Raw genomic sequence first — 25,140 nt, 5'->3', positions numbered from 1 at the left:
GGAGCAATATGAAATGTCTTAAATAGCATAGTTTCATTATTAACACTCAAACAGGGTACACAGGTGCACTCATATATATATATAAACACAATGCTATTATAAGGCCTACTGCAGGGTGTCCAAACTTTTTCCACTGAGGGCCGCAGACTGAAAAAGCAAAGCAAGCAGGGGCCATTTTCATAATTTTTATTCTGGAAACCAACACAATATATGTATATAAAATATACATTCAGGCCTCCACTCAGTTATGATCCCAAAGGGTTTTGGTAAAAAAAAAAAAAAATTAAAAATATCCGTTAACGTAACCCTTTAGTATTATTATTTTTTTGAATTATTATTCAAGTTTTAAATCTCTAGATCAACATTAGGAAAAAAAAATAGAAAAAACACAAAATATGCAATATTTTCACCCAATAACTTTTTTAGGTGGAATATTTGAGATTATATAATAATTGGAGCCTTAATTTTGGATTTTGATGTATTATTATTTTTTGAGCTATGACACTTAAAAATAAATCAGACTAAAGTAATTGGGGATCCAAAAGTGTCCTACTCATTAAAGTGTTAAAAATAAATTATACATTTTTTTTACGGTTTACTTTTAGCACAATAATCTCAAGATCAACTTCAGAAATATCCGTCAATTTTAAGTTTTATTGTTGTTTATGTTTTGTTTGTTTGTTTAAGGCCCTTCTTTAAAAAAACAGCTCAGTTTTTTAAATGGCACAACACAAAAGCAGTGCACTATCAACACCGTGTATGGTGCGGATGGTGTTCTGCTGACCTCGACTGCGGATGTTGTGGATAGGTGGAAGGAATACTTCGAAGACCTCCTCAATCCCACCAACACGTCTTCCTATGAGGAAGCAGTGCCTGGGGAATCTGTGGTGGACTCTCCTATTTCTGGGGCTGAGGTCGCTGAGGTAGTTAAAAAGCTCCTCGGTGGCAAGGCCCCAGGGGTGGACGAGATCCGCCCGGAGTTCCTTAAGGCTCTGGATGCTGTGGGGCTGTCTTGGTTGACAAGACTTTGCAGCATCGCGTGGACATCGGGGGCGGTACCTCTGGATTGGCAGACCGGGGTGGTGGTTCCTCTCTTTAAGAAGGGGGACCGGAGGGTGTGTTCCAACTATCGTGGGATCACACTCCTCAGCCTTCCCGGTAAGGTTTATTCAGGTGTACTGGAGAGGAGGCTACGTCGGATAGTCGAACCTCGGATTCAGGAGGAACAGTGTGGTTTTCGTCCTGGTCGTGGAACTGTGGACCAGCTCTATACTCTCGGCAGGGTTCTTGAGGGTGCATGGGAGTTTGCCCAACCAGTCTACATGTGCTTTGTGGACTTGGAGAAGGCATTCGACCGTGTCCCTCGGGAAGTCCTGTGGGGAGTGCTCAGAGAGTATGGGGTATCGGACTGTCTTATTGTGGCGGTCCGTTCCCTGTACGATCAGTGCCAGAGCTTGGTTCGCATTGCCGGCAGTAAGTCGAACACATTTCCAGTGAGGGTTGGACTCCGCCAAGGCTGTCCTTTGTCACCGATTCTGTTCATAACTTTTATGGACAGAATTTCTAGGCGCAGTCAAGGCGTTGAGGGGTTCCGGTTTGGTAACCGCAGGATTAGGTCTCTGCTTTTTGCAGATGATGTGGTCCTGATGGCTTCATCTGACCGGGATCTTCAGCTCTCGCTGGATCGGTTCGCAGCCGAGTGTGAAGCGACCGGAATGAGAATCAGCACCTCCAAGTCCGAGTCCATGGTTCTCGCCCGTAAAAGGGTGGAGTGCCATCTCCGGGTTGGGCAGGAGACCCTGCCCCAAGTGGAGGAGTTCAAGTACCTAGCAGTCTTGTTCACGAGTGAGGGAAGAGTGGATCGTGAGATCGACAGGCGGATCGGTGCGGCGTCTTCAGTAATGCGGACGTTGTACCGATCCGTTGTGGTGAAGAAGGAGCTGAGCCGGAAGGCAAAGCTCTCAATTTACCGGTCGATCTACGTTCCCATCCTCACCTATGGTCATGAGCTTTGGGTCATGACCGAAAGGATAAGATCACGGGTACAAGCGGCCGAAATGAGTTTCCTCCGCCGTGTGGCGGGGCTCTCCCTTAGAGATAGGGTGAGAAGCTCTGCCATCCGGGAGGGACTCAAAGTAAAGCCGCTGCTCCTCCACATCGAGAGGAGCCAGATGAGGTGGTTCGGGCTTCTGGTCAGGATGCCACCCGAACGCCTCCCTAGGGAGGTGTTTAGGGCACGTCCAACCGGTAGGAGGCCACGGGGAAGACCCAGGACATGTTGGGAAGACTATGTCTCCCGGCTGGCCTGGGAACGCCTCGGGATCCCCCGGAAGAGCTAGACGAAGTGGCTGGGGAGAGGGAAGTCTGGGTTTCCCTGCTTAGGCTGTTGCCCCCGCGACCCGACCTCGGATAAGCGGAAGATGATGGATGGATGGATGGATGGAACACAAAATATGCAACATTTTCCCCAAAAAATATCTTAAAGTGTAATATTTAATGTGACGTAATTGAAGCCTTGATTAGGTCAATAATTCAAAATGACATTGATTTTGATTCATTATTTTTTTTAAAGAAAGAAACAGCCTGCATGGCAGCTTTGTGTTATAAGAGTAAACATTGCAACATTTTCTTGTTACATTTCACCTGTTTGCACTTTTATACCACTTTTTATGTTTTTAATTTTTTTCAATTGTATTTTTAAAATGTGCCGTGGGGCCGTTAAAGAATGACCTGCGGGCCCCAAATGGCTCCTGGGCCGCACTTTGGACACCCCTGGCCTACTGTAATGCTCAATTAAAGACAGAGAATACCCCTAAACTGTGCTAGCACTGTCGCTAAAACGAGTGTAGGGCTGGGACATATGGATCAAAATATAGTTTGTCCCGTAAACTAACCCATCAATCCATCCATTTCTACCGATTGTCCCTTTTTGGTTTGCGGGGGGTGCTGGAGCCTATCTCATCTGCATTCGGGTGGACGGCGGGGTACACCCTATACAACCCATACATGGAAATATCCGTTAACGTAACTAAATATCTCCACCATGCCTTAATTTAAAATTTTCGAGACGGATGGATATCCCAAATTTCAAAAAACAGGATGGATTTATTCTAGGAGCAAAATGCTAATTATAGGATTAAATGCGAGTAAAATGCTCACAATAAATAGCCCTGTTGTATTAGTTTAGTTTAGCCTTTATTTGAAGGGACAATGCACAGGAACATTAAGCTCAAAGACAGATATGTTCTGTACCAGATTATAGCTAATTTCCGTCTGCAGTCCCTGGCTACCTAAAATAAAGGGATACAGAAATCATGCAATAAAATTATGACAGTAAAATCATACCATAGCAAGTAATCAAATTAAGAAAAGTCATAAAATGCCCTTTCATTGACACATACTTAATATACAATACAACCACACTTAATTTACATCATTACACAAAGACAATGCGCTCTCATTTGTAAAAACCACCATGATTTTAACAGACACACCTCACAATTTACAAAAAAAATGCTGTCATGGATAAATATATTACACATGAAGTTGATCTGCCAAACATAGTGCCCACCTTATTGACCGTGTGAGCAGCTTTGATTGCTCCAAAGCCACTTTTTAACTTCAATTGTGAATGAAGAGTAATCTGTTAGACTTTCAAGTTTGTTGTGAGGTCGTTCCATTCTCTTCTGACTTTATATGAAAAGGCTGATTGTGCAAAAGATGTTTTACATCTGGGTATGCTACACTGTATATCCTCCTCTGGTTCTGCACCGTGTGAGTAACTTAAACTTTAAAGGCCTACTGAAATGAGATTTTCTCTTTCAAACGGGGATAGCAGGTCCATTCTATGTGTCATACTTGATCAATTCGCCATATTTTTGCTGAAAGGATTTAGTAGAGAACATCGACAATAAAATTTGCAACTTTTGGTCGCTAATAAAAAAGCCTTGCCTGTACTGAAAGTGGCAGACGATGTACGCGATGTCACGGGTTGTGAAGCTCCACACATCTGAACATTGTTTACATTCATGGCCAGCAGTAGCTAGAGCTATTCGGACCGAGAAAGCGACATTTCCCCCATTAATTTGAGCGAGGATGAAAGATTCGTTGATGAGGAAAGTTAGAGTGAAGCACTAGAAAAAATAAAAATAAAAGGCGAGTGCAGTGGGAGCGATTCAGATGTTATTAGACACATTTACTCGGAACATCCCATATCTGCTTATTGTGTTAAAAGTGTTTTAGTGAGATTATAAAGTGATACCTGAAAGTCGGAGCGCTGCGATGACCGCCAGTGTCTCTGAGAGAAGCCAATGGAGGAGCCAAGATGACAGCTGCTGCAGGAGGACGCTAACTCCGCACAAGTCTCCGGTAAGAGCCGACTTAATATAACAATTTTCTCATCCAAAAACCTGCTGGTTAACAAGTGGTAGAGAAACATGTTCAGTAAGGCTTCACAACAAACAAAGAAACACCGGCTGTGTTTCTGTTGCTAAAGGCAGCTGCAATCCACCGCTTTCCACCAACAGCATTCTTCCTTATAGTCTCCATTATTAATTGAACAAATTGCAAAAGATTCAGCAACACAGAAGTCCAGAATACTGTGTAATTATGCGATGAAAAGAGACGACTTTTAGCCGTAAGTGGTGCTGGGCTAAAAATAACGTCACAAGCACGTGTCATACGCGTCATCATTCCGTGACGTTTTCAACAAGAAACTCCCCGGGAAATTTAAAATTGCAATTTAGTAAATTAAACGGGCCATATTGGCATGTGTTGCAATGTTAATATTTCATCATTGATATATAAACTATCAGACTGCGTGGTCGCTAGTAGTGGCTTTCAGTAGGCTTTTAAATTAGCTATAAGTTCGGTCAGTAACACTTGATTCACGTTGCAGGTGTATGACTTTTGCAGTTTTGGCTACAATCTGGCACATTTACATTTTAATTGTTCATTAATGTGCATTGTCCCATTTAAAAAAATAAGTATCAGGGACAGAACTCGTACAATTTAGAAGATTTGTATTCATGTTTTGCCCGTGACATCATGACAACCGTCCGATTTCGGCAGCGTGGATAAACCAGCTTAGCTTCAGTCAGGCAGCCAGGTGAGGCAGAGCAAAGCAAAGCCGAGGCTAAGGACCACCACCACATCACAGCTCTGTGTACATGCTCCTAAGGTGAAGCAGGCCTCCTAGTCTGGCTTGCATAAGCCGATGTGTAGTCATGCGTTTGTGTGTGTCTGTGTGTACATGCCTTTTTGCTATCTTCTCTTCACACCTTTCCCCAATGACAGCCCGACAAGACCTGGCATTGGGGGTGGGGGGTGATGTAGAAGGATAGAGTTGGAGGAGAGCACGGGGGTGAAGGGTAAAAAGGGGGAGAGAGGTAGACGGGAGGGGCAACACTTGCACGGAGCATGCAAGTGGGCAAGCGTTAGTGAGCGATGGAGGCCAGAGCGAGGTGAGCACCACCGAGGGATTATCTATGTTTTCATGTTCCTCTGTCTTTCAGCTGCTCACCCAACTCTGACTAGCTGGCTGGCTTACAGAGGCACTGGCAAGCCAGGCATGCCAAAACAATAACAGAGTCGCACAAAGTCCCGCCTCATCCATCTCTTTGTCTTGGATTCCTACTGACTTGAAAGTAGGGTTGGGTATCGTTTGAATTCAAACGATTCAGATTCTTTGTTTCGATTCCGATTCCTGACTGATGATTCTCGATTCCGATTCTTTCTTTAAAAGACAAAAAAAAAAGGCAGGGTCAAAAAAAAGTTTAGGATATTTTAAATGAGCTAGCTAACCTACAGTCTTTCTGAATGAAATAGTCTGACATTCACCATCAATTTTAATTCTATTAAAGGGGAACATTATCACAATTTCAAAAGGGTTAAAAACAATAAAAATCCGTTCCCAGTGGTTTGTTGTATTTTTTGAAGTTTTTTTCAAAATTTTACCGGTCCCCAAATAGCTCTAAAAAAAGCTTTAAAGTGCTTGATTTTTGCTATTTGCGATGCGACCATCCATTTCCCTGTGACGTCATACAGTGCTGCCAATGTAAACAAACAATGGTAGATACCACAGCAAGATATAGCGACATTAGCTCTGATTCAGACTCGGATTTCAGCGGTTTAAGCGATTCAACAGACTACGCATGTATTGAAACGGATGGTTGGAGTATGAAAGTATTGAGGAAGAAATTGAAGCTATTGAGCGAATAGCTATTGACGCTATTCATAGCCATAGCATGGCCGAATAGCTGCGTTAGCATCGCCGGTAAAATGTGCGGACCAAACGATCAGGACTTTTGCATCTCTTGACACTGGAGCAAGTTAAATCCGTCGATTGGTAAATGTTTTTTTCGCATTAAATATGGGTGGGAGGAAACGTGATATAGTTGCAAATGCATCTGCTGGTTATCCATACATCTCTGTGCCATGTCTGCTTTAGCACCGCCGGTAAATAGCATGTTAGCATCGATTAGCATAGCATGTTAGCATCGATTAGCTGGCAGTCACGCTGCTACCAAATATGTCTGATTAGCACACAAGTCAACATCAACAAAACTCACCTTTGTGATTTAGTTGACTTTATCGTTGCAAATGCATCTTTAGGTTATCCATACATCTCTGTGCCATGTAAATTGTGGAGACACTCCAGCACATTCAATGGGTGTCTGGCGGCAGATATTTCGCATCTTCGGGCCAGTGGTGCAACTTGAATCCCTCCCTATTAGTGTTGTTACACCCTCCGACAACACACCAACGAGGCATGATGTCTCCAAAGTTCCAAAAAATAGTCGAAAAAACGGAAAATAACAGAGCTGAGACCTGGTGTTTGTAATGTGTTGAAAATGAAAATGGCGGCTGTATTACCTCGGAGACGTCACGTTCTGAAGTCATCACCACATGAGTGATAAACAGAAAGGCGTTTAATTCGCCATAATTCACCCATTTAGAGTTCGGAAATCGGTTAAAAAAATATATGGTCTTTTTTCTGCACCATCAAGGTATATATTGACGCTTACATAGGTCTGGTGATAACGTTCCCCTTTAACTTTTTATGAACTTTACTATAAATTTCTCACAGGGCTGTTGTCAACTAGAATATAAATATCAAATCTCTGACCTTGAATATAAATATTATACATTATGAATACATTTTCACAAGGGGTACACTTTCATCGAGAGCTTTATTTTTGAAAACCTCATGAAAACACATTTACACACACAAGTGTATGATGCTGCAGGTACTTAAACATGTTACCGTGCTCTAGAGATGCACGGTTTGCGGTCTCATCCGCGGATAAACCGCGGGTCGGGCGGTTGACATGACGAAAAAATAGATTTTAATTAGATTCGGGCGGGTGGCGGTTGAACCATCCGTAAATATTTGATATGCATGGTTCTGTGATCTGTATCCTTTGCCATTCAAAGAGCCATTTAAGACCCGTGTCATAAAGCGAAGAAGACAATAAGAGACGCTATTATTCTCTAGAATGACTGCCGGCAGTCACCCAGATAATAAGTATTAGGGCGTGCTATGAAGCCATTGGCTTTGTCGCCTACTACAACATGTATGATCTGCTTGTCAGTCCAGCATCATGTTGTGTGTGGCTTCCGCGGCAACACGCACACGACTGTAAGGCATACTGGGTGATACATAGTACACTGATGGTTGTGATATAAACAATTTGAACACTCTTAGTAATATGCGCCACGCTGTGAAGCCACACCAATTAAGAACGACAAACACATTTCGGGAGAACATCCTCACAGTAACACAACATAAACGCAACACAACAAATACCCATAATCCTTTGTATTCATGGCCCGTTCTGACTATTTTATACACCGCGCTAGCAGCAAACCCTGCCACCCCCCCTGTGCGTCGGTAAGGTGGGCGGGGTTTGGGGCCGGGGGTGTAAAATATATTCAGGAGTTGTCAGGGATACAAAGGGTTCTGGTTATTTGTTGTGTTGCGTTTATGTTGTGTTACTGTGAGGATGTTCTCCCGAAATGTGTTTGTCAATCTTGTTGGGTGTGGCTTCACAGCGTGGCGCATATTAGTAAGTGTTAAAGTTGTTTCTATCACAACCATCAGTGTAGTCTGTATCACCCAGTATGCCTTTCAATTTTGTATGTGTAATTGCGGAAGCTGCACACATGTTGCCGGACCAACAATCGGGTCGTACATGTTGTTGAAGGTGTTTAAGGCAATGGCTTCTCAGCACGCCCATATTCTTGTAATCAGGATGAACGCTATTGGATAGTCGCGGGAACGTTAGCGGCTCCAATTATCATCATTACTCTGTGTAACAGGTTTAAATAGCTCTGTGAGTGGTAAAGGCGGACAACCTCTGATGTATTTCAGCGGGCGGGTACGGATCTGATAAAATGTTGGTTCGGGTGGACGGCGGGTGGATGACGACTTTGGTTATGCGGATGATATAATTGCCTATCTACGCGTCTCTACTGTGCTCCCACTGATGGGCTAACCTGGTGCAGAAAAGCAAATAAACAATAAGAAACAACTTGCAAAACCCAGTCCAGATTAGCAGCAGGTACAGTATAAAATCAGAGACAGTTCTTGTTTAGGAAAATGACTATATCCGCCTTCTCAGGCAGGATGCGTGAGCGTTCTGGACAGATAGTGTCTCCTGTCCAAGACGGGACAAGCATTTATTTGTACTCCATGAACTCGGAGGTGCTTCATCATGTTCGACATGCACCCTCCTAAGCACGAAACAGTCCTGTCGCACGTGTTACATTTTGCCGATATTTCATTTTTTTTAGTTAAATAAAGCCACACTTTCAACCGCCGACGCCCGCTATCTTTCGTTGGTGTTCAGCGGCTTTTTCTTCCGGGTCGGCGGATTTATTATTTTTTTGCAGTCGGCGGACTGGGTATCAAAACTTGGAATCGAAATTTAAACTTTTGAACGATTCCGGGAGGATCAGAAAGTTAGTCCCGTTCCAATCGATACTCGATACCCAACCCTACTTGAAAGTAGTGCCGGGCTCGACCGTGAAATCACATTTTCACGTGAGGAAATCAGCATCTCGGGGGTCACGCCGTGATCTTAGAACATCACTTCACTGTGGACTGCAGAATAAAACAAGAGCAGGGACACACGCTTGGCTGGAAAGTCACATTTACATGACCACCAGCATGTCACTACTGCTACTGCTAATGGTTTTATGGTTTATTTCCCACACGCCTCACAAAGTTGCGTTCAAATGACATGTTTACACTTGTCTGAAAAGAAATAGGAAGAAGCAGAGCTTTTTAAATCCTTCCTCTTGTCTGTCACAGCGGTTACTGATATCATGTTCACACCCAGAGTTGTAGAGGCATTCGTGTTGTAAACATGGCGAGCAGGATTAAAAAAAAAACAGCTGTCAGAGATATCATCCGTGACATTGTATATGTCAGCTGTATAGGAGAACTTTGGCAGATCTGCCAACTTTTCCGGATTTTCCAAAAGACTCCCGGATATTGACCGTGTGTACTAATTGTCAGAGTTACTGTTACTCTAAAGCAGGGGTCACCAACCTTTTTGAAACCAAAAGCTACTTCTTTGGTACTGATTAATGCGAAGGGCTACCAGTTTGATACACACTTAAATAAATTGCCAGAAATAGCCAATTTGCTCAATTTACTTTTAATAAATAAATATATATATATATATATATATATATATATATATATATATAAATGGTTATTTCTGTGTGGTCATTCCGTCGTACATTTTTTTTCCTTTTACGGAAGGTTTTTTGTGGAGAATAAATGATGGAAAAAAACACTTAATTGAATGGTTTAAAAGAGGAAAAAACACACAAAAAAATGAAAATTACATTTTGAAACAGTTTATCTTCAATTTCGACTCTTTAAAATTCAAAATTCAACCGAAAAAAATGAAGATAAAAACTAGCTGATTTGAATCTTTTTGAAAAAATTTAAAAAATAATTTATGGAACATCATTTCATCATTTTAATGAAATGTTTTAAATAGATTAAAATTCAATCTGCACTTTGTTACAATATATAATAAATTTGACCCAGTCATATTTCTAACAAAGTCAAATCATTATTTCTTCTAGATTTTCCAGAATTCTTTTTTAAAAGAAATTCAAAAGACTTTGAAATAAGATTTAAATTTGATTCTACAGATTTTCTAGATTTGCCAGAATATTTTATTGTATTTTAATCATAATAAGTTTGAAGAAATATTTCACAAATATTCTTTGTTGAAAAAACAGAAGCTAAAATGAAGAATTAAATTAAAATGTATTCATTATTCTTTACAATAATAATAAAAAAAATTACTTGAACATTGAATTAAATTGTCAGGAAAGAAGAGGAAGGAATTAAAAAGGTAAAAAGGTATGTGTTTAAAAATCCTAAAATCATTTTTAAGGTTGTATTTTTTTCTCTAAAATTGTCTTTCTGAAAGTTATAAGAAGCAAAGTAAAAAAATAAATGAATTTATTCAGACAAGTGAAGACCAAGTCTTTAAAATATTTTCTTGGATTTTCAAATTCTATTTCAGTTTTGTCCCTCTTAGTATTAAAAATGTCGAGCAAAGCGATACCAGCTTGCTAGTAAAGAAATACAATTTAAAAAAATAGAGGCAGCTCACTGGTAAGTGCTGCTATTTGAGCTATTTTTAGAACAGGCCAGCAGGCGACTCATCTGGTCCTTACGGGCGACCTGGTGCAATAACGTTGGTGACCTCTGGGTTAGAGTGTCCGCCCTGAGATGGGTAGGTTGTGAGTTCAAACCCCAGCCGAGTCATACCAAAAGACTATAAAAATGGGAGCCATTACCTCCCTGCTTGGCACTCAGCATCAAGGGTTGGAATGGGGGGTTAAATCACCACAAATAATTCCTGGGCTCGGCCACCGCTGCTGCCCACTGCTCCCCTCACCTCCCAGGGGGTGATCAAGGGGATGGGTCAAATGCAGAGGACAAATTTTGCCACACCTAGTGTGTGTGTGACAGTCATTGGAACTTTAACTTAACTTGTACCAAATAAAATTGCTTGGTGACCCCTGCTCTAAAGCCATCGATCCATCCATTTTCTACCGTGTATCCTCTCCTATTTGGAAAGCGGCTGGTTTTGTCAGGTTCGTCCCTGTCAGTTTGGTTGTGTTTTAGTTTTTCCTCTGTGTGTGTGTGTGTGTAGTATTTCCTGTCTTTAGTTCCTGTCAGCACTCTTATTTTGTCTGTTTCCTGTCTTTCTCCCTGAGCGCTGTCCCCTCAGTGTGCAAGTTTTTAAAGTAAAATGTATCTCGTTTGAACAATATCCAGTGTTGTGGTATTTCAGTTAACTAGAATCCAGTGTGCTGTGGGGCCCTATTGTAGTGAATCACACATGAGACATCATACATGACTCAAATCTTTAATGGACATGAGAAAGTAGACAATGCGATAAAGAACATTTTACAACAATTAATCTAGGGATCTAAATATCTGGTCAGGACACTCCTCACTGAGGGGAAACAGCCCTCAGGGAGAAAGACAGGAAACAGACAAAATAAGAGCGCTGGCAGGAACTAAAGACAGGAAATACTACACACACACAGAGGAAAAACTAAAACACGACGAACCTGACAGGTTTTAGTTTTTGATGGGAAACTTGATTCTTTTGACACAAGTTCTTATGAGTTGGTCACTGAAAGGAATCCAGTTCTCGTCACTAAAGGCATAAGCTCAAACCCGATTCACTCAAGTCACCTGTCTCAGAGTTCCAAGAGTTCCTCTATGCAGTTACAGAACCTGCTTTCTTTTTGTGATTTACAGTATATTGCCCTGATTTAACTTCTGTCGTGAATTGGCATTATAAAAATGTAATTGTGAAAGAGTTAATGGTCTTGTGAATTCTGAACTTGTGAGCTTTGAACGACTTGTTCATTTAGTTTTAGTCAACATGTCTAAAAAAGATAGTAAGTAGGCTGCAGTTACTTAATTCTTTTTACCACTGGCTTGAAAATGTGAATATTAAGAGGTTTATCCCAGATCTTCTTTTTAATGTTCAAACAAGCAATTTGTTTATTTGATTAGAGTTGTGTTGTTTTCCTCTTATAACAAGATTTCACTGTTGAAAAGCATGCTTTCTTCAGCAATTTCTGCCATTGGAATGTAGTAAATAAATAGGTTTTGCAAACAATCAAATCAGGTTTCTTCAGATGCCCGCATCCCTCGTTGATTCCAGTCAAAACAAATTGTTTTGGGGCGAAATTGAAATCGATATTTTGCGGGATTGTATGATGATATTTGTCCAGCAAATCAAATGACTGAGGTGAAATCATTTAAATCAAATTGTATAAACCATGGAAGTATAAATCCTTAGACCCCGTTTACACTTATCCAGGGTAAATCCCACCTAACCATATCCGTGTCCACACACAACAATGCCACCGTTTAAGACCCCCACCCCCCTCCGTCCGCTGGCGCGACACGACCTAATACGGAAAAAAAAAAGTCCACCTGAACGTCCATCAAAGTAGATGACTTTACTTCACCGTGAAGTTATTTAAAAGAGCTGTATTGTAAATAGTTTGCTGTGCATTTTACATTTGTTTGCTGTGTTTTGTGTGCAAGTTTTTAAAGGGGAACATTATCACAATTTCTGAAGGGTAAAACCAATAAAAATCAGATCCCAGTGGCTTATTTTATTTTTCGAAGTTTTTCTCAAAATTTTACCCATCGCGCAATATCACGAAAAACGGCTTCAAAGTGCCTGATTTAAACCATCGCTATATCCACCCGTCTATTGTCCTGTGACGTCACTGTGTGAAGCCACCAGAAACAAACATGGCGGATAGCACAGAACGGTATAGCATAATTGCTCGGATTCAGACTCTGATTTCAGCGCCGTAAGCGATTCAACAGATTACGCATGTATTGAAACGGATAGTTGGAGTGTGGAGGCAGGTACCGAAAACAAAATTAAGGAAGAAACAGAAGCTTCTGAGCTATATCGCGACAGACAGCGGCACAGGAGGAAGCGCGGACGAATTCGGCGATCGCCTTCTAACCAATGATTGGTATGTGTTTGTTTGGCAATAAATGTGGGGGGAGGGAAAGGCTGGATGCAAATATAGCTACAAATGAGGCATAATGATGCAATATGTACATACAGCTAGCCTAAATAGCATGTTAGCATCGATTAGCTTGCAGTCATGCCGTTACCAAATATGTCTGATTAGCACACTCCACATAAGTCAATAACATCAACAAAACTCACCTTTGTGATTTCGTTGACTTTATCGTTGGAAATGCATCTGCTTTGAGTGTCGCAGGATATCCACACATTCTTGCCATCTCTGTCGTAGCATAGCTGTTGTCGGTACAGTGTGCAGAACAAATGAAGGACTTTCGCATCTTTTGACCACTGTTGCAACTTGAATCCGTCTCTGTTCGTGTTGTTACACCCTCCGACAACACACAGACGAGGCATGATGTCTCCAAGGTACGGGAAAACAGTCGAAAAAATGAAAAATAACAGAGCTGATTTGACTTGGTGTGTGTAATGTGTTTGAGAAAATGGCGGGTCGCTTCACGATGTGACGTCACGGGTGAAAGGTCATTGCTCCGACAGGCGAACAATTGAAAGGCGTTTAAATCGCCAAATTCACCCCTTTTAGAGTTCGGAAATCGGTTAAAAAAAACATATGGTCTTTTTTCTGCAACATTAAGGTATATATTGACGCTTACATAGGGTTGGTGATAATGTTCCCCTTTAAAGTAAAATGTATCTCCTTTGAACAATATCCAGTGTTGTGGTATTTCAGTTAACTAGAATCCAGTGTGCTGTGGGGCCCTACTGTAGTGAATCACACCTGAGACATCATACATGACTCAAATCTTTAATGGACATGAGAAAATAGACAATGCGATGAACATTTTACAACAATTAATCTGCTATGCGGGGCGGCATAGCTCAGTTGGTAGAGTGGCCGTGCCAGCAACTTAAAGGGTTGCAGGTTCGATTCCCGCTTCCGCCATCCTAGTCATTGCCGTTGTGTCCTTGGGCAATACAATTTACCCAACTGCTCCCAGTGCCACCCACACTGGTTTAAATGTAACTTAAAGATTGGGTTTCACTATGTAAAGCGCTTTGAGTCACTAGAGAAAAGCGCTATATAAATATAATTCACAATCTAAGGATCTAAATATCTGGTCAGGACACGCCTCTGCCTTCACTTTCATTTTCACTTTTTGTAATCCAGCCTGTGCTTGGAGGGTGAAAAAGGCGGTCGTACTCCAAGCGGCAAGCACAGACTGCTCGTTAAGTGGCTCCTTCATGGCTTCACAGTAGTTATGGAGTACAAAACAAGCATACACAACAAATGGTAGGTCAGTCTGGTTAATGTCCATGGGGCGGCGCAGTGAACCAAAGCGTGCCTTCAGTCGTCCAAGCGCACACTGGGTGACCATGCGGGCCATGAAGCAATATTTGCAGTCACACACTGCAAAAAGTCAGTGTTCAAAAAAAATAAAAAAATAAATAAAAATAGGTGTATTTTATTTGAACTGAGCAAAATTATCTGCCAATAGAACAAGAAAATTTGGCTTGTCAAGACTTTACAAAACAAGTAAAATGAGCTAACCTCAATGAACCCAAAAATACCTTAAGATAAGTATATTCTCACTAATAACAAGTGCACTTTTCTTGGTTGAAAATAAAAAACATGAGACCTTTATGCTCAATATGTTGAAAAATATTCTTAAATTAAGTAAATGCTAGTGCCATTATTTTGACATAATGATATGCGCTCGGCATTACATTTCTTGAAACCAGCAAACTTATACTAAAAACTAATTTATTGTTCTTAACGGAAAGGCAACCGCTTGTTACTCTCGGTGTCTCTTAGCCGTTCAGGCAAATCATATGGTCTTAAAATGCATTTTTCCATCGACAACATGACATCATCACGCCAAGTGCGTGCTCTTTCAGTCAATTAGTGCGCATACATACAACCCGGCCCCCGGCCAAAACAATTTTAATTGTAATTTTGAAGAATTCATCTGAATGTGCATGAACTATTTCTGTTTGAAATGTCACATGTGAAATTTTTACTGTTCTGTGCCAACTGTACTACTTCATGAGTGCGTATTTTCTATTGTTCCATTGAAAATAAAACCGCAAAGTCCATTTGGCTGTCATCTGTTTTAATTATGAGACAAAATTGTGTCAAAGTCATGATTTTTTTTTTCATGCTTGAAATAAGAAATCACTACTTTAAAAAGTAGTTTTATATTTGTGAGTGTTGATGACACAGCTTTGCAACAGTTGATATTCTATTTTCAAGCATGTTTTACTCAATAAAGGTAATCAAATCTCAGCAACAAGCTGTAATATCTTACTGAGATCATTTAGGACCAAAACCTTTAAAACAAGTATAAAATCTGCTTAGTGAGAATAATATTTTTATCAGACAGAAAATAAGAAAATATCACCCTTATTTGAGATACTTAATCTTACTTAGATATCAGTTATGCCTGTATCACATCCATAGGAGGAAGGGAGAAAGTTTTTCGGTAAGTAGAATGAATCACAGTTGACCGTCTGAAATGTGTTGTATCCGAAATAGCTGCAGTCGTGCGTTTCCTTCTCTTAATTTTCCTGAGGGAACTCTCCTGAAGGAATCAATAAAGTACTATGCATCTAGCTATCTATCTATCTTAAGGTATACATGTGTGATTTCCACAAGCACCTGTACATTTAGAAGAAGGAGAAACACAAGCGTGTCTGGATGACTCGTCTCCAACTTTCTAGTGGTTAGCTCCGGTTGTTATGAAGCTTGCTAATGCGCCTTCTTTCTGACGTCACTTCCTCTCCGAACTCAGTTTGGAAACGGTCAATGAGTCCATACAAAGCTAAGAACCGGATATTCAAGAAATACACTGTGCACTTACCCTAGTAAAAATGTGAAACCTTAAACGCTGGTTTAGTGTGGCTTGAAACGGGGCTTAGGCTAAAGAATCATTTGTTTAAGGGGTTATCCGGCTTAGTGTAGACATCTCCTTAGACTACTATCCCTCCCTATTTCACGTCCGACCACTTTCTACAAAGATGAAGTCTGTATTAGCATTAGGGAACTTGACGATGGCAGTCAGCTAATTGAACATGGACAAATGCAACAATGGGCCGTCGGGGTACGTGATGGGATGAGAGAAGAGGTGGTGCGAGGGAGGGCGAGGAGGGGGTGAGGTATGTAAGGGAGCGCGCCGCTTCGCTCTTATCAAAATATTATTTCAGAGGATTAATCCGTTTTTAATGTGTGTCTTTAGTGAGACGCGGCAGCAGAAATCTCCTCCTCCTCTGTCTGCTCCGCCAGCCTCTCTATCCTATCTCTGCCTCTCCTCGCAGCTCTCAGCTCTTAGCCCCTCGAGTCTCTCATGCATTATGTAGTGATGATTATTACTTAATTACACATTAATAAATCCGCTTCATTTGCAGGACATTAAACTGGAGTTGAGCACATATGACAGGGAGATGGAGGAAAGCAGGAGACCAGGAAGGGGGGTGAAACAGGGAGCACTTACTCTGAGGGTCTATTCGGTTTGTTTAGACTGTTGCTTGTAGTCGGCCAAATGAGCCCTTTGACAAGAAGAGCAAAAGAGAGTGTGAGAGCGAGCTCATCCAGGCTAATGGCATCATTTCCACTCAATCTCCTCCTTTCAGCATCTTCCTCCTGTTTACACCCCTTCTAATTTTCTCTTTCACAGTGTGCACTGGGCACCATGTAAACACAATTTTTAGTTGAATTATTAAGAACTTTGCCTGGACCCGCTTCACACACTTCTTCCTGTCCATAGCTACCATTTGCAGACACAGGTACAGCATTCATACCTGTCCTTCTTAAATGGGTTCGGTTTGCTTGTTAAGTGATCAACGTACCCTTTCAAATTAATTAGGATGGAGTTAAATGTGCTGTCACTTAATCTGAATATAAGGGGAGACTCTGGGACAGTAATTATTCAGTGCCTGGAGTTAAAGTTATTGTCAATTAAATGTTCAAGACATTAAATTAACTGGCACCAAGCTGCCAAATAGGTAAAAATTAATTGTGGCTGGGAAATGTCATTAAGTAACAATCTAATTTTGAGAGTGGATTGTTATGATAATCAGCTGAGAAGTGTGTCAACACACAACAGCCGCGCCTTACCTCTGGATCGCTCTCCTTTTACAAGCTTTAAGTTATTCCACTCAGTTATCTCAGGGCATTCGATCAATTGCAACTGGACTGTTTGGTTTGTCTTAGAAGACGTTTCACCTCTCATCCGAGTAGGCTACTGAAGTATTGGCACAAGCCACTAGACCAGGTCTGAGCAATCTAAGTCTAAGACTAGATCTGACCAGTTTAAAAGTACATCTATCAATCAATCAATCAATCAATGTTTACTTATATAGCCCTAAATCACTAGTGTCTCAAAGGGCTGCACAAACCACAACACGAACCACTACGACATCCTCGGTAGGCCCACATAAGGGCAAGGAAAACTCACACCCAGTGGGACGTCGGTGACGATGATGACCCAGTGGGACGTTGGTGACAATGATGACTATGAGAACCTTGGAGAGGAGGAAAGCAATGGATGTCGAGCGGGTCTAACATGATACTGTGAAAGTTCAATCCATAATGGATCCAACACAGTCGCGAGAGTCCAGTTCAAAGCGGATCCAACACAGCAGCGAGAGTCCCGTATCTGACCAGTCTAAGTCTAAAACTAAATCTGACCAATCTAAGTCTATGAGTAGATCTGATCAGTCTAAGTCTATGACTAGATCTGATCAGTCCAAGACTAGATCTGATCAGTGTAGTACCAGATCTGACCAATCTAAGTCTATGACTAGATCTGATCAGTCTCAGTCTCTGACTAGATCTGATCAGTCTAAGTCTACGACTACACCTGACCAGAACAAGACTAGATCTGACCAATCTAAATTTAAGACTAAATCTGACCAATGTAAGTCTAAGACTAGATCTAACCAATCTAAATCTAAGACTTGATCTGGCCAATCTATGTCTACGAGTATGAACTGATGACGCCTACTCAGATGAGGCGAAACATCTTCCAAGACAAACCAAACAATCTAGTTGCGATCGATTGAAAGCCCTGAGATTACATCAACCTGGATGAGTTTAGGGCAGTGCAGCTGATATCTCAATCCTTCCAGGAATTTGCTATTTCGCGTTTGCACCAATTAATGCAAATTTAACCAATCCCAATGAAGTATGAGTGGTCTCGCAATTTTGTCTAATGCCCTCAACTTCCCCACACATTTTGGCCAGACAAAGTTGTCTCTGAGTGGGGCTCTAACGCGTACATCAACTGTCTAATCAAAACAGACATAGCAGGAACAACGTGGATCAATTTATCAAAGTTGTATTGATGAAATAGCACAAGTGTTGTCCTCTCCCTTACCTTAGAACTATTTCCAGTTATTGTCTATACTTTCTGGGTCTTGTAGTACAGTGGTTCTCAAATGGGGGTACGCGTACCCCTGGGGGTACTTGAAGGTATGCCAAGGGGTACGTGAGATTTTTTTCAAATATTCTAAAAATAGCAACAATTCAAAAATCATTTTTAAATATATTTATTGAATAATACTTCAACAAAATATGAATGTAAGTTTATTAACTGTGAAAAAAATACAACAATGCAATATTCAGTGTTGACAGCCAGATTTTTTGTGGACACGTTCCATAAATATTGATGTTAAAGATTAATATTTTTGTGCAGAAATGTTTAGAATTAAGTTCAAGAATCCAGATGGATCTCTATTACAATCCCCAAAGAGGGCACTTTAAAGGCCTACTGAAATGAGATTTTCTTATTTAAATGGGGATAGCAGGTCCATTCTATGTGTCATACTTGATATTGCAATATTTTTGCTGAAAGGATTTAGTAGAGAAAATCGACCATAAAGTTCGCAACTTTTGGTCGCTGATAAAAAGGCCTTGCCTGTACCGGAAGTCGCGGACGATGACGTCACACGCGTGGGGGCTCCTCACATATTCACATTATTTTTAATGGGAGCCTCCAACAAAAAGTGCTATTCGGACGGAGAAAACGATAATTTCCCCATTAATCTGAGCGAGGATGAAATATTTGTGTTTGAGGATATTGATAGCGACGGACTAGAAAAAAAAAAAGATTAAAAAAAAAAAAAAAAAAAACGCGATTGCATTGGGACGGATTCCGATGTTTTTAGAGACATTTACTAGGATAATTCTGGGAAATCCCTTATGTTTCTATTGTGTTGCTAGTGTTTTAGTGAGTTTAATATTACCTGATAGTCGGAAGTGCACGTCCACGGGTGTGTTGACGCCAGTGTCTCAGGGGAGTCGACGGCAGCTATGGACGGCACAAGCTCAGCTTTTCTCCAGTAAGAACTGACTTTTTAACAACAATTTTCTTACCGAAACCTGCTAGTTGACATTTGCCAGGGATCCATGTTGGCTTGACCGCTCTCTGATCTATAGGAAAGTTTCACCTCCAGGAATTTTAAACAAGGAATCTCCATGTGTTTGTGTGGCTAAAAGCAAAAGCTTCCCAACTTCATCTTTCTACTGTGACTTCTCCAATATTAATTGAACAAATTGCAAAAGATTCAGCAACACAGATCTCCAAAATACTGTGTAATTATGCAGTTAAAGCAGACGACTTTTAGCTGTGTGTGTGTGCAACGCTCATATTTCCTTAAAACCCGTGACGTCTTGCGTACACGTCATCATTACACGACGTTTTCAAGACGAAACTCCCGGGAAATTTAAAATTGTAATTTAGTAAACTGAAAAGGCTGTATTGGCATGTGTTGCAATGTTAATATTTCATCATTGTGTTGGATCCATTGTGGATTGAACTTTCACAGTATCATGTTAGACCCGCTCGACATCCATTGCTTTCCTCCTCTCTAAGGTTCTCATAGTCATCATTGTCACCGACGTCCCACTGGGTCATTATTGTCACCGATGTCCCACTGGGTGTGAGTTTTCCTTGCCCTTATGTGGGCCTACCGAGGATGTCGTGGTGGTTTGTGCAGCCCTTTGAGACACTAGTGATTTAGGGCTATATAAGTAAACATTGATTGATTGATTGATTGATCATTGATATATAAACTATCAGACTATGTGGTCGCTAGTAGTGGCTTTCAGTAGGACTTTAAGTTGATGATTACTTCTATGGTTAGAAATCTTTATTTATAACTGAATCACTTGTTTATTTTTCAACAAGTTTTTAGTTATTTTTATGTCTTTTTTTCCAAATAGTTTAAGAAAGACACTACAAATGAGCAATATTGTGCACTGTTATTAGGGGTGTGGGAAAAAAATCAATTCGAATTTGAATCGCGATTCTCACGTTGTGCGATTCAGAATTGATTCCCATTTTTAAAAAATCGATTTTTTAAATTGGTTTTTTTATCAATCCAACGAAACAATACACAGCAATAACATAACAATGCAATCCAATTCCAAAACCAAACCTGACCCAGCAACACTCAGAACTGCAATAAACAGAGCAATTGAGAGGAGACACAAACACCACACAGAACAAACCAAAAGTAGTGAAACAAAAATGAATATTATCAACAACAGTATCAATATTAGTTATAATTTCAGCATAGCAGTGATTAAAAATCCCTCATTGACATTATCATTGGACATTTATAAAAATGAAAAAAAAGAACAATAGTGTCACAGTGGCTTACACTTGCATCGCATCTCATAAGCTTGACAACACACTGTGTCCAATATTTTCACAAAGATAAAATAAGTCATATTTTTTGGTTCGTTTAATCGTTAAAACAAATTTACATGATTGCAATCAGTTGATAAAACATTGTCCTTTACAATTATAAAAGCTTTTTACAAAAATCTGCTACTCTGCTAGCATGTCAGCAGACTGGGGTAGATCCTGCTGAAATCTATGTATTGAATGAATAGAGAATCCTTTTAAATCGGGAAAAAAATCGTTTTTGAATCGAGAATCGTGTTGAATTGGAAAAAAAAAAAAATCGATTTTGAATCAAATCGTGACCCCAAGAATCGATATTGAATCGAATCGTGGGACACCCAAAAATTCGCAGCCCTAACTGTTTTACAATTTAATAAATCAGAAACTGATGACGTAGTCCTGTATTATAGTTCTTTTTTTCTTTTTCAACCAAAAATGCTAAGCTCTGATTGAATTAAAAAAAATGTTCACAGGGGGTACATCACTGAAAAAAGGTTGAGAATCACTGCTGTACATCTTGAACAGACCATTGGTGTAGAACACTACTCTACAATGTAAATTAGTCTAAATAACGAAACATTAATCCTTTGTTTTACCGCAGATGTTTGCCATCTTATGTTGTAAAAGTTGGGGAGGGGTTGATCAGTTTCACTAGAGTCTGAGTGGGTCATGCCCCCCCAGTCCACCTGTGCCCCCAAACAACACACCCTCTTAGGATCGTGTCAGGTCAACCTCCTGTCCATAGGAAATACTTTTTTTTTTTTTCTAGTAATGAATGTTCATAAGTTGTTAAACAAAATCCCAGTAAATGAAATAACATTTCATTGTAATTCTACTTATCAGTGACAACTTGTGCTCATTTGATTTAAAACTACCAGATCTCATCCAACTCAAGACTGCCCAAATGATTTATAAAGCAAGTAAAGATTTACTTCCAACAGGGTTACAGAGAAGATTTTTACAAAGAGAAGGGAATTATAATTTAAGAGGAGAACTACTTTTTAAGATCCAATATTGTAGAACAACGCAGAAACGAATGAGTATAACAATAGCAGGGGTTAAAATATGGAACTGTTTAAAGGATGAAATAAAACACAGCACCAACATAAACCAGTTTAAAAAGCTTTTTAAATCATTTATCATTAGTAAATATAAGAAAGAAGAGCAAACATTGTTTTAGAAAGACAATAATATATATGTATATAAATACAATGTATGATTTCATAATTATACATATAGGTTATATTAAAATGTATATATTACCACTTTATATGGAATTTAAATGAATTGTGTATGTATAATGTATGTATGTATGTGTGTATATGTGTATGTATATGTATATATATATATATGTGTTTGTATGTATGTATGTATGTGTATATGTATATATATATATGTGTGTGTATGTATATGTATATATATATATATATAAGTGTACAAATGTATATGTTTGATTTAAATGTTAAACTATGTATATGAGACGTGTGCTACATATATGTTGCTTATATATTGTTTAAAAAAAAAAAAAGTAATATAAGTGAAGCATGTTTTAGATTTTATATATTTTGAAGCTTGTTCTTGTTGTGATGGGGTAGGTTTATATAAGCGTTGCTTCAACCTACACCCTTTCGGCTCAATCATTGCTCAAATGAGTGTTTTTTTTTTTTTTTTTTTTTTTGTTTGTTTTTTTTGTTTTTTGTTTTTCTTTTCTTGTTGTTGTTCTTTGTTTTATGTGAAGATTGCCGAAATAAAATACATTGATTGATTGATTGATTGATACTGTGCTACTCCTGTGTGAAAGGTTGCATTGGCTTTGCATAAAAGCTTGCCAAACCATTAAATAGGATTCTGAAAGCTCTGTGAGAAAGTTCTATTGATTACTCAGTTGGGAATTGATTAGATATTTCAGTTTAATTTAATGGGACTGCACAAGCTAGTATAATTGGTGACTGGTGGACTTTGCATTGAATGTGATGGGGCTCCCGTTGGTTTGCATGAAACTGATCTGAGTTTTAAAGGACATTTTAGGAGGGATAAAAGGTCAAATAATACAATAAAAGATGGTTGAATGCCATTTAGCTGCTTGATTTTCACATCCATAGTGGGGTGCATGCTGACTGCCTGTCACACTGTCACATGACGCTGAATTTGTCATTATTGTTGCTATTTGGAGCCACTTGGACATTCCCACTTTAATACAAAGTTAGATATATAAGGAATATTACATTTCTTATGTATGGGTCGTACTGTTGGAAGAGGGCCACAATGTTGACATCAACAATTAAATGGAAGTTGAATAGATTTTTTTAATCGCCTACACGGAGGAGTTAATGTTTATTTGACAGTTTGTTTTTGCAGGATTATGCCCAAAAATACTTGAATATTTTACAGAGAAATGAGCTAAGGAAAGACCTTTATTTTTTTTTTAAAAACATTATTTTCCAACTAGAGATGTCCGATGATATCGGACTGCCGATATTATCGTCCGACAAATGCTTTAAAATGTGATATTGGAAATTATCGTTATCTGTTTCAAAAATTAAAATTTATGACTTTTAAAAACTCCGTTGTATAGAGTGGTACACGGACGTAGGGAGGAGTCCAGAGCGCCGATAAACCTTAAAGGCACTGCCTTTGCGTGCGGGCCCAATCACATATCTACGGCTTTTCACACACACAATTGAATGCCACGCATACTTGGTCAACAGCCATACAGGTCACACTGAGGGTGGCCGTATAAACAACTTTAACACCGTTACAAATATGCGCCACACTGTGAACCCGCATCAAACAAGAATGACAAACACATTTTAAGAGAACATCCGCACTGTAACACAACAGAACAAATAACCAGAAACCCTTGCAGCACTAACTCTTGTGGGACGCTACAATATACAATACAATATATAATATACATCGGCCCGCTACCTCCTGCCCCACCACCTCAACCCCACCCCCCTCAACCCCGCCCACCCCAACTTCCTCATGCTTTCTCAGGGAGAGCATGTCCCAAATTCCAAGCTGCTGTTTTGAGGCATGTTAAAAAAAAAAAATGCGCTTTGAGACTTCACTAATAAATATGGCAGTGCCATGTTGGCATTTTTTTCCATAACTTGAGTTGATTTATTTTGGAAAACTTTGTTACATTGTTTAACGCATCCAGCGGGGCATCACAACAAAATTAGGCATAACAATGTGTTAATTCCACGACTGTGTATATCGGTATCGGTTGTTATCGGAATCGGCAATGAAGAGGTGGACAATATTGGATATCGGCAAAAGAGCCATTATCGGACATCTCTATTTCCAGCAGAATTTTCTGTCTTTCTTTTAATTTGTCAGGCAGGAATGTCTAACTTAGGTGCTAACAGATTGATTTTGCATTGGCTGGGGGCTGCATTCAACTTCTCGGTGTACTGTCTGTCAACTGTTATTGATTACAGTATATCCTCAGTAAAAAAAATATGGACGTAGCTGTTAAAATGATTGTGTGTATGCTGCCTAGCTACGGAAGCCTGTTACTCAAATCTTTTTGCTGCCCTAAATTTACTTGTGGTGGGCTGCCACCAATAAACAGCCCTTTAAAAACAATTAAATGCATGTAGTAGTCAATAATTATTTGATTCCTGAATGAATCAAAGTACTATTTATCTATCTACAAACCACGTTTTATGAAGTGTTCCTGAGCCCATGTGGTGATATCCTTTACACTCTGTCGGTTTTTGATGCGGTACCGCCTGAGGGATCAAAGGTCTGTAATATCATCGCTTACGTGCAGTGATTTCTCCAGATTCTCTGAGCCTTTTGATGATTTTACGGACCTTAGATGGTAAAATCTCTAAATTCCTTGCAATAGCTCGTTGAGAAATGTTGTTCTAAAACTGTTCGACAATCTGCTTACAAAGTGGTGACCCTCACCCCATCCTTGTTTGTGAATTACTTAGCATTTCATGGAAGCTGCTTTTATACCCAATCATGCCACCCACCTGTTCCCAATTAGCCTGCACACCTGGTGGGTGTTCCAAATAAGTATTTGATGAGCATTCCTCAACTTTATCAGTATTTATTGCCACCTTTCTCAACTTCTTTGTCACGTGTTGCTGGCATCAAATTCTAAAGTTAATGATTATTTGCAAAAAAAAAAGGTTTATCAGTTTGAACATCAAATATGTTGTCTTTGTAGCAACTCTGAACAGGACAAGCAGTAAATTGGATGAACAAAATGTTGTCAACGTAGGTTTTTATCGTATGGCACTGTTGTGAGTGTGTCCAGAAACGGGTATTGAAATGCCAGCGTTAACTCCTTATCAGCAACTGACCTGGTCTGGCGCGTGCATGTGTGCGGCGACACCAGGCGGTCACGGACCGGGTCTGGGCCATTGTTGCAG

General features: G+C 39.9%; 1 protein-coding gene across 3 annotated transcripts in view; it reads left to right on the top strand.

Annotated features, from left to right (window-relative positions):
• The window catches only part of znf423 (zinc finger protein 423), a 419,133-nt gene that overhangs the window by 7,968 nt on the left and 386,025 nt on the right, over positions 1-25,140 (top strand). The gene's annotated exons all lie outside the window — the stretch shown is intronic.

The sequence above is a fragment of the Nerophis ophidion genome, linkage group LG12 (assembly GCF_033978795.1).
Source record: "Nerophis ophidion isolate RoL-2023_Sa linkage group LG12, RoL_Noph_v1.0, whole genome shotgun sequence".
In the NCBI taxonomy this organism is placed as follows: domain Eukaryota; kingdom Metazoa; phylum Chordata; class Actinopteri; order Syngnathiformes; family Syngnathidae; genus Nerophis; species Nerophis ophidion.
Note: the sequence above shows the minus strand (reverse complement) of the source record. Positions and strands in the feature narration are given on the sequence as shown.